Source organism: Patella vulgata, chromosome 2, assembly GCF_932274485.2.
Source record: "Patella vulgata chromosome 2, xgPatVulg1.2, whole genome shotgun sequence".
NCBI lineage: Eukaryota > Metazoa > Mollusca > Gastropoda > Patellidae > Patella > Patella vulgata.
This window is the reverse complement of record NC_065880.2, coordinates 26,633,857-26,643,114: the sequence shown is the minus strand read 5'-3', so window position 1 is coordinate 26,643,114 and position 9,258 is coordinate 26,633,857. Positions and strand designations below refer to the sequence as shown.

At 40.7% G+C, this 9,258-nt stretch overlaps 1 long non-coding RNA gene across 1 annotated transcript; it reads left to right on the top strand.

Annotated features, from left to right (window-relative positions):
- The first annotated feature begins 1,389 nt into the window (after positions 1-1,389).
- On the top strand, positions 1,390-4,181 carry LOC126811567 (uncharacterized). Its single transcript, XR_007675644.1, has 3 exons — positions 1,390-1,426; positions 3,055-3,156; positions 3,840-4,181. It is a non-coding gene; the product is annotated as an uncharacterized LOC126811567 (long non-coding RNA).
- Positions 4,182-9,258: the final 5,077 nt, after the last annotated feature.

Genomic DNA, 9,258 nt, shown 5'->3' with positions numbered 1-9,258 from the left:
CCGGAAATGATTCCCACATATCCAGCGAAAGTAGCCGCAGAATAAACCGTTTTACCACCTCGTTGAAAGTCTACAAGAATCACTATATCACGTAGCTTGCTGGAAAATTGAGGAAAATCCAAATTCCTAGCGTGCCAAATAACTCCTTTAGCATCCTCTAATACGATACTAGTACAAGCACCACCCAGTTCAAAGAGGAGATTGGACATAACTACTTCTCCAAGACTCATATTGAGAGCTAGGGATATTCCTCGCATTTCATCCGCGTATGGTTGTGGTATGTACTGATCCAGCTCCGTTGCTACAAAATCCACAACAGCTAAAGCATCATCAAACAAATTCTCTAGCAAATCGTGCATATCTCTTACGGCCTCTTTATAACGCGGAACGACATCGTTCCATCGTTGCATCGCCGGTAAATCGAGATTCACTGAATATCTTCCAGGAGTTGTTGGTGTATCCGATGAAACAGAAATAATAAGTAAAAGTCCAAGAAACAAATCTGTAAACGTCATTTTCGGATTGGATTGGAGACACTGATGAACTGTTTCCAGAACCAATACGGTTAGTTCCTCTGTTAATAACGCTGTACAACTGAATATGTCAACTCCGAGAAAAGAAGGACCACGTTTCACAAATCGTGATAAAGATAAGCACAATCTTAGATTGATCTACATATACAATAGTGCTATCAACACCATTGGAAAAACTGGAATGGATTGGGGTTTACGTCTGGTTGCCACTATAATTATGTCGTCCAACACACGGTGCTTCACACCTTTTATTTTCAAGGAGTATAGCACAGGATCATTAAACCGGAGAGTTGGTCAAGAAAGTTCACAGAAATTTTCCAACGTAATTTTCCCAAGTCAGTGGTGCAGGATGAAGGGCATCGCCAGGAACAGCGTCGAAGACCCGATATCCCATGTACACATTGGCGAGCACATGAAATAACTCTTGACAATTTGAATTTGGTGAAGGGTCCCCGAGTAAATTTCCCTCATAGCACACTGCATGGCATATGCTCATCTTAATTAATTATACCGGTTGCTTCAGAAAAGTTGTCCAACCTCGTGGGTTTTCTCGGGGTCCTCCGGTTTCCTCCCACTGCTAAAGCGAATTATTGAAATAAAATTGAACCATGTTTTAGTCCCGAAATGACCTAGTCTGTGTCGAGTGGGCGTTAAACTCCATTTCTCTCTCTCTTGTTCAGAAAGGTAGAAACCTAAACCCATGTATACGTCTTCTGAGTGACATTATTCAATGCAACATCGCAAATCGCCGCGGAAAACTAGAATCAATTGCCTATAGGTTGTGTTCTTATTTTCAGGTGACGAAGAGCAACAAGAACTTCCTTCAATGCAAAGAGATTTTGTTGTAGATTCTTGTGGAGAAGAAACATACGTACCAGTAAATAAGAACAGAGGTAGGCCTGTATTAGCACTCGGAGTCAACCAACCAACAAACTTAACTTCGTAACTCCCTTTATGGTTAAAGGAGCTAAACTTTCTTTGATAGGGTAAAATTGAATTGGGGTGAATGTTGAATCAATCTGAAGTATTATTTCGATTAGTTACGTCGCAAACTCTATTTGATTTTGTTTTGAAGGATTAAGTGAAAGTCGGCTTCTTTTCTAATTTAAAAAGATTTTTTTTTGTTTACTGTGTCGACGACAGTAAAGTATAAAGTCGGTTATAACTCCAAACTGACTTTATCTAGAGACGTAAAATTATCACCCCACACAATTAAAGAACAAAAATTCTAATGTAATCTATTATCAATGAGGTCTAGTCATTGTAAACAACATTTCAACATGTAAAACATAAATTATTGATACGTTTTTTAAATTTCATATTAAACCTTGAGTGTGCGACTGAAATATGTTTCCCCACATATTAAATCCGAATCCCGATACGTGTGTAACTGTGAATTCGTCTGATGGCGTGGACTTCTATTTATCTAATACTACTTCTTATTTGACGAATTCTCATAGTCACGTTACTAAAATACCATTATAACAGGTACAGGTACAACAAACGTTGTGTGATCGGCCCAAAATGGAAAGATGCCAAGGGATCTTTTACGTACACACCTATGTGTACATGGGACCTCGGTTTTTTGTTCCAACCGAACAACTAGACAGCTATCATTGTCATGCCCTCCTTCCTGCACCACTGACAAGGGGAAACCACGCCGGAAAATCCCGTTGAACTTTCTCGGCCAACACCGGGAGCGAACCCTCTAAATCCAGACTAGCAAGCCAGAGTCTTACTTACTTAGCCACCGCGGCTCACCTAAAATGGGAAGTGGTATCATGTGATCCTTATAGGGTAAGTAAACCCTGCCACGTAAACGATACTCGTAACTTTCTGCAGCTAAATCAGAGTTAGTTTAAACCAACATTTTTTCCACGAGTCAGAAACATCCGTTACATCCTGAAGATACGAATCGGTACAGAGAATCTGGATTAGACGGGTGCTTGTTTGGAACAAATCGGGGTGGGGGTATATAAATCCGGATTTGTGTGGAATGTAACATCTAATATCATTTAACTCCAAAAGTACTTAGCCAGTATTACGCCCCCCCCCCCCCACGTGTAATGTCAAGTTCGAATCTTACATATGCCACCAATTTCCCGCGATTTCGTTATTTTAAGAATATCACCCATGAGATTTAAATCCAAGAAGTGTCAGTACTGTTATGACGCCGGCTCGCTATCCTGAAGGTCGCGTGTTCGATCCCTGCATTGGCCGAGCAGGTTTATCGGGATTTTCCGACCAGCTTTCACTTTGTCCATGGTGCAGGACGGAGGATCTGATAGGGGCAGCTGTCTAGTTGTTCGGATGGGACGAAACACCGTGGTCCCGTATATATATTCGCATGCACGTAAAAGATCGCTTGACAGTTGGAATTCGATATAAGAGTAGGCCGTAGCGCCGTTGTCTGGGCGAAATTACCCATAGTAAACAAGCTCTGAACTATTTAATAGATGTCCTAGTGGCCGGACTGAGATCGCTAGATCACAGCATTTATTCTTCTTTCATTCCTTTGCAGGTATTCTCCAGGTAAAGTCATTTTCGATTGAACGTGGTTTTGTGAAGGACTCATATGGCGAAGACACTGTGATACCATTGGCTCATACTCAAATCATTCAGGGTAAGATGAGGGAGAGAGAGAGAGAGAGAAATGGGGTTTAACGTCCACTCGACACAAACTAGGTCATTTCGGGACTAACATATGGTCTCTCTCTCTCTCTCCCTCTCTCTCTCTTCAGCCACGACCCACTGACTCAATACTCAGTTATTGATGCCGAGTTTCTTGAAATGACTAGACCTCTTTGATTTGGGTCGAAAATAAAATTATCAGTTTCGTCCGATTTCACCTGTTGAATTCTTTCCTAGGGTGAAAAATGCGACTTCCTTGAAAATTTGAGAAAGACATGAGCGATATTATTACGTTCGATTGTCGACACAGTAAATCAAAAAAGAAATTAAATTTAGTAAGCAAACCGACTGGCCAAAACAACACATCAGATCAACCTAAGCCAGTTCAGATCTAGTGATTCAGACATTAAATTTGTTATACGGGTTCGGATGGAATGGAATGAAGTTTAACGTCTCGCTAATACAATACGTCAGTATTCGTCAGTCAATTTTAGACTAACATAGAGTTAAAGTTTATTATATCTGTATGCTCAGTTGTGCGGGTAAGTAAATTTTGCGGGTAGGTTAACTGTTGATCAAATTTTACCGACTACGAAAATGACAACAGCATAAATTTCACGAGAGGTATTAGCTATTCCGGCCTATTATTAACCTATTTCCTTCTCCTCTTTTCAGATATTCGAAGCTTAACTTTGCATGGTGCGAAAAAATCCAGTGAATACGAAGACCTGTCACTGGATGTAGCCACTGGAAACCTGGTCAATCCAATAGAACCATCGTCAAGTCCCCAAGTCCTTCACAGAGTTTCATCATCATCGATTACACAAAACATGCTGTATCTGGTGGACATCACCTCAGATGACCCCATCACTCCTGCCACGAGTCCCAATAATGGAGAGGATATCTCATTTGATTTCAAGGAGGTTGAGAACGCCACCCTCATAACACAGAGTAGTAACATTATGGAGCCTTCTTTGGTCAACTCAGCATGGCATAGCGATTCGGGGGCACCACTCAACGGACCACACCCCGGCTGCTCACAGGTGACTTTTACAGACATGACATGGACAGACGACGATTTATTGCTAGAGGAAGAATTATTTACCAGAAAAAAATCTAGATTATACAGAGCCGAATCCGTTCAGGTTTCTTCTGCAGAGACCGAACATTCGTCAAAACGACGTCGTAATTTCCAGATTCGAACACAAAGCGTTCTAGACTACTGAATTCTATTTGCCCCCTTTGGTTTCCCGTCTGTCGAACACTACATTAGGTGCCCTTTGTAGGGGTGGAACTGCTACTGTCACTACAGCATTTTCACTGTTGAATCTCAACGTAATTAAAATGCGATTAAAATTTCGTTTCGTTTATAAATTCTGATCGCTATTCTACATATTTAATCTAACCCACAACCGTGTTCTGTCGTTGTTAGTTCCCTTATATCAAATAGTCAAACTTCAACGTGAAACCCAATGATGGAATCTTGGGTTAGCTACCCAATAGACAGGACTATTAAATTGTTAAAGGCAAGTGAAGAAACGTAAATGTTTGAATGTTGGTCAAGGGCGTGAATTTGTCATAACTGTTGTTTTTTTGTTTGGGGGGGGAGGGTGGAGGAACGAACCCTGGAACCGGGAACACGAGATACAAAACCAAAATAATAATTACGAACAGTTTACTGTACCATTGTTATTTCGATGGAAGCTGTAACTAGGGGTAATATGATGACGATATGGAAAAGTTGAAAATTGACTACCTACATCAAAGCTGCACACATATTATTTGTTCGTGAAGTTAAGTGAATCGTACAAGTTCATTCTACGATCAAGACTGTTCTCTATGAATATCTTGGCGATATGCTTTGGGTCCTGTTCATTAAGCACCGCACATACCATCAGGTGGTTCAGTCGTTTTTGCGTCATGGAGTTGCGAAGCCAAGTTTTGATACGGCGCAGAGTGCTGAAGGATCGCTCGGCTGAGCAGAAACTAGCAGGGTTAAGCAGTGTGAGACGGAGAAGAGCTTCGACAGAAGGGAACATCTGCCTCACTTAGGAACGCTTCGTGCAAAAGTGAAATAGATTTGTCCGAAGACTGGCGTTTGCAGAATGGCAATTCTTCTTCCAAGTCCCGATTCAGTTCCGGATACGTAGAAACAAGCTCACCATCGAATTGTCCAGATACCAGCATTTCCGTTAATTTACCGTAGCTGGCCAATCCAGTCAAGGTGAAGTAATGTCCAAATTATTTATGGCTGCATCTAGCAATTTTGAAATATTGCCAAGGGATTGGTTAGCTAGCCTTCAGAACGGGACATTCATGTGGATATGAACCTGAAAAATATGTCCTGGCTATCAAAATCATGGGGAGGAGGGGGGGGGGGTCAGATACCTATTCGCCTCCCCCCTTCCAATGCCCCGCCTCCCCCTCCCCTAAATTCACGCGCATGATGGGGGGTATCCCAAATGAACGCATTTCTTGTACGCCTAGCAGAGCAAGTCGAATGTCGCTGTGAATTAATCCAGTCTTCTGCCAATCAGTTTCGATGACCCCGATCTTGAGCAATTCAGTGGCGTACAGCATTGGCACTGACCCCCTTAAGCCTTGAATAATGCTCAACGAAAATTATGACCCGGTCTATTAACTGTCTCAATACCCACACAAACCCCTTTGTTGTGAACAAAGATGATTAATAAAGTTACATTGTAGACCCTTAATCCATGATTTATACTTGTTGTAATTAGTATATTGTAAGTGCAGGACCACGGCACCGTCAATAATAACAATACGCTATTAAACCGTGTTTGATTACCATGAATCCGATTCTAGATTCATAATCTATTCTGTTTGTTTTGCACAAATGTTCAAATCCCAATATGGGGGGTTGGATGGCTGAATGGTTAGCGTGCGCGCGCTGTATCATAAAGTCTGTCATTGAGTCGACTGGCGTGGTTTCGAATCCCCGGTTGTACGTGGCAAGGAGTAGGGTCGCCTGTCCAACCTCGTGGGTTTTCTCCGGGTCCTCCGGTTTCCTCCCACTGCTAAAGACCCCTACGCGCAAGCGAATTATGTAAATAAAATTAAACCATATGTTAGTCCCGAAATGACCTAGTTTGTGTCGAGTGGACGTTAAACCCCATTTCTCTCTCTCTCTCTCAAATCCCAATATGCGAATCTATGATTTTCATGACAAGGCATCGGGTCGCCTGCCTGTCCTTGTAGAAATTCTCCGGATGACCCGGTTTCCTCCCATTGCTAAAGAGCTCTAATTATTGAAATACAGGTGTAGATAATATGACAGTCCCGATATAACCTACTTTGTTGAGTGGATGTTAATATCTGTGTCGGTCTGCCTGTCCTTGAATATGAACACGGATTGGATTCTTCGTAATCAAACACATCGTTATGCGCCCCACCCCCTTTGCTTGTCGTAATAGGTAAGTACCAATATGATTAAAATACAGATTCTATTTCGTTTCGTTTTTGATGGTTCATAATTTCGTTTTACTTGTTTTGTGGAGGCCGTCGTCGGTATAATCAACGAAATGAAATATAGATCTGTATTTTAATCAGATTTAATAAGTAGAAACCATTAATTTAAAAAAAGAGACCACTGTATTCTCAAGAACACATTCCTGAAGCAATAGCCGGGTAAATCCCTCTCCAACCATTGCTGTACTGACACCTAAAACTGACACCTATTTCTATCGTCCAATCAATTCTCTGTTGAGTAGTGTGAATCTATATTCAGCAGCCATTCAAGGTAATTTTCATGACGGATCAACCACCTAATAAAATCTCAGCGTTTGTTAGTACTGATATCAAGTAAAATTTTACTCTTGGATGAACCAGGAGCAAACATACTCGCATCGGTAAATTTGCCCGTTGCTGAAACTCGCTAATGGAATGGAAATTCTTAGACTCAAATCTCCGATATAAATTTGTAAACGTGTCTGTGTGTACAAACATTAATTACTCCCTACCTTTGTTCTGTATTCGTTTATATAATATTTATTTATTTTTGTGAAGAAAATCCATGAATTATTTTTATCAAAATAAAAAAGCAGTCATGTCAAAAAAAACTGTAGGAAGTCGTATTTCTTTCCAGTTTGTTGAAAGACAATACGTGTCATGTGGTCTTACCTAAATATTTCGGACATTTAATTAAATGTATTAAATGATTGTGAAAATATCCTTCGTCTGCTGTGTGGTCCAATAAAATGACAGAGTCCAAGTACGGCGTCGTGGCTAATTTGGATAGCCTCTTTTGCCACCATCATCGGTAACCCCAGTGTTCTCATCCCGTTCCACTCCACTAACCCCTGGGTTCATCCATGGGGAGACACCTATTAAAATTATCTTCCCTTGATGATTGTTCTATTTTTATCAACCAATCAACCAAATCATACATAAAATCCGATATAAAAACATCTTTCCCATTAAAAATATCTTTTAGGACATCCTTTCGTGCTTATGTCACTTCATTTATATTAAATGTCTTGCAAACTTTCTCATAATCGAGCAAACAAGGCAATGAAATGAAATGGGGTTTAACGTCCTACTGTTCTGGGGCCTGTTTCACGAAATTTTAACTAAGATAGAATCCAAATTTTAGTAATTTGATTGGATAATATTAGATTGCTTTTAGTGCTTAGCCAATCAAAACTGAAGTATCTACTAAAATTTGGATTTTATCTTTAGTTACGATTTCGAGAAACAGGGCCCTGCTCCTATACTGGGCTAATGAAGATGGGCATACGCTATACAGTGTGCTATGAGGGAAATTTTGCCCGGGCAGCGGCACTATCGCCTACTCTTATATCGAATTCCAACTGTCAAGGGATCTTTTACGTGCATTCCAATGTATGCACGGGACCTCGGTTTTCGTCTCATCCGAAGGACTAGACAACTGTCCTTGTCAGGCCCTCCGTTCTGCACCACTGACAAGGGGAAACCACGTCGGAAAATCCAGATGAACTTTCTCGGCCAATGCAGGGATCGAACACCCGACCTCCAGACTAGCGAGCCAGCGTCTTAACCACCTAGCCACCGTGGCTCCCAGCAAACAAGGCGCTATAGTATTGTGAGCGTAAACAATGAGACTAAGACTGGTTTTAAACTGTTTTTTGATCGATTCGTAGAATCAAGTAACGATCAAGCCAGGATAATTTTAATAAAGGGAATACCCCTTAATGAACCCAGGGTATGATGGAAGAGAACGGAATGACACCACTGGGGATACCGGTGATGCTTTTGCCACACGGTTAATTATTCTGCAAAGTACTAGTTTTGAGCATAATACATTTCGCGCGGTATGGCTTAATGCAGCCGCGATTGTCATTATCAAACTTTATGTTAATACCGATTGATTTTGTTACTCAGTAATGTATTGGCCAGCCATAATTTGGGACAGAAATTTGAGTCCCGCAGTGTATGAGTGGGATTAGGTCTGTCTAAACAAGAACTATATGACCCTCTCTTATTGTACATTACTGCATAAACCAGCACAATTCATGTATGTATGTATGGATATTATAGCTCAAAGATTGTGGAAATTGGACCGTAACTTCCCTTTAAAATTACCCTTCCCCTTTAAGCAAATAGTGTCAAAGAATGCAGTTATGCGTGCATGTATGTATATTAAAGATTGTTGAAATCGGACCGTAACTTCCAGTTTAAATTAGCCCTCCCCTTTATGCAAATATTGGCAGAGAATGTAACACATATATCGTAGAGGCTATAGTTTTTAAAGGATTCTGTTAAAATTTCCGAGTTATGTCCCCTGCCTTTTACGTAAAACGTGGATGTCGTGGCCCACATAACAACATGATGTTAAATTTACGTAAAGTTTATTTAATGTTAGATTTACGTAAAAATGGTCAGTCACTTTACCATCATTTTGCTCATCTTTTTAACGATAATTTTACGTCAGGAAATGACATTAATCTAACGTAAACTGTACGTCATTTTCTCAGGTATATCTAAAGTAAAGTTTACATCATTTTCTGACGTAAATCTAACGTAAATTTTGCTTGCGTATAGTTTGCCTCACTGTCGTTAGATTTACGTAGATTTGTGCAGCCGTAGCCCCGATATC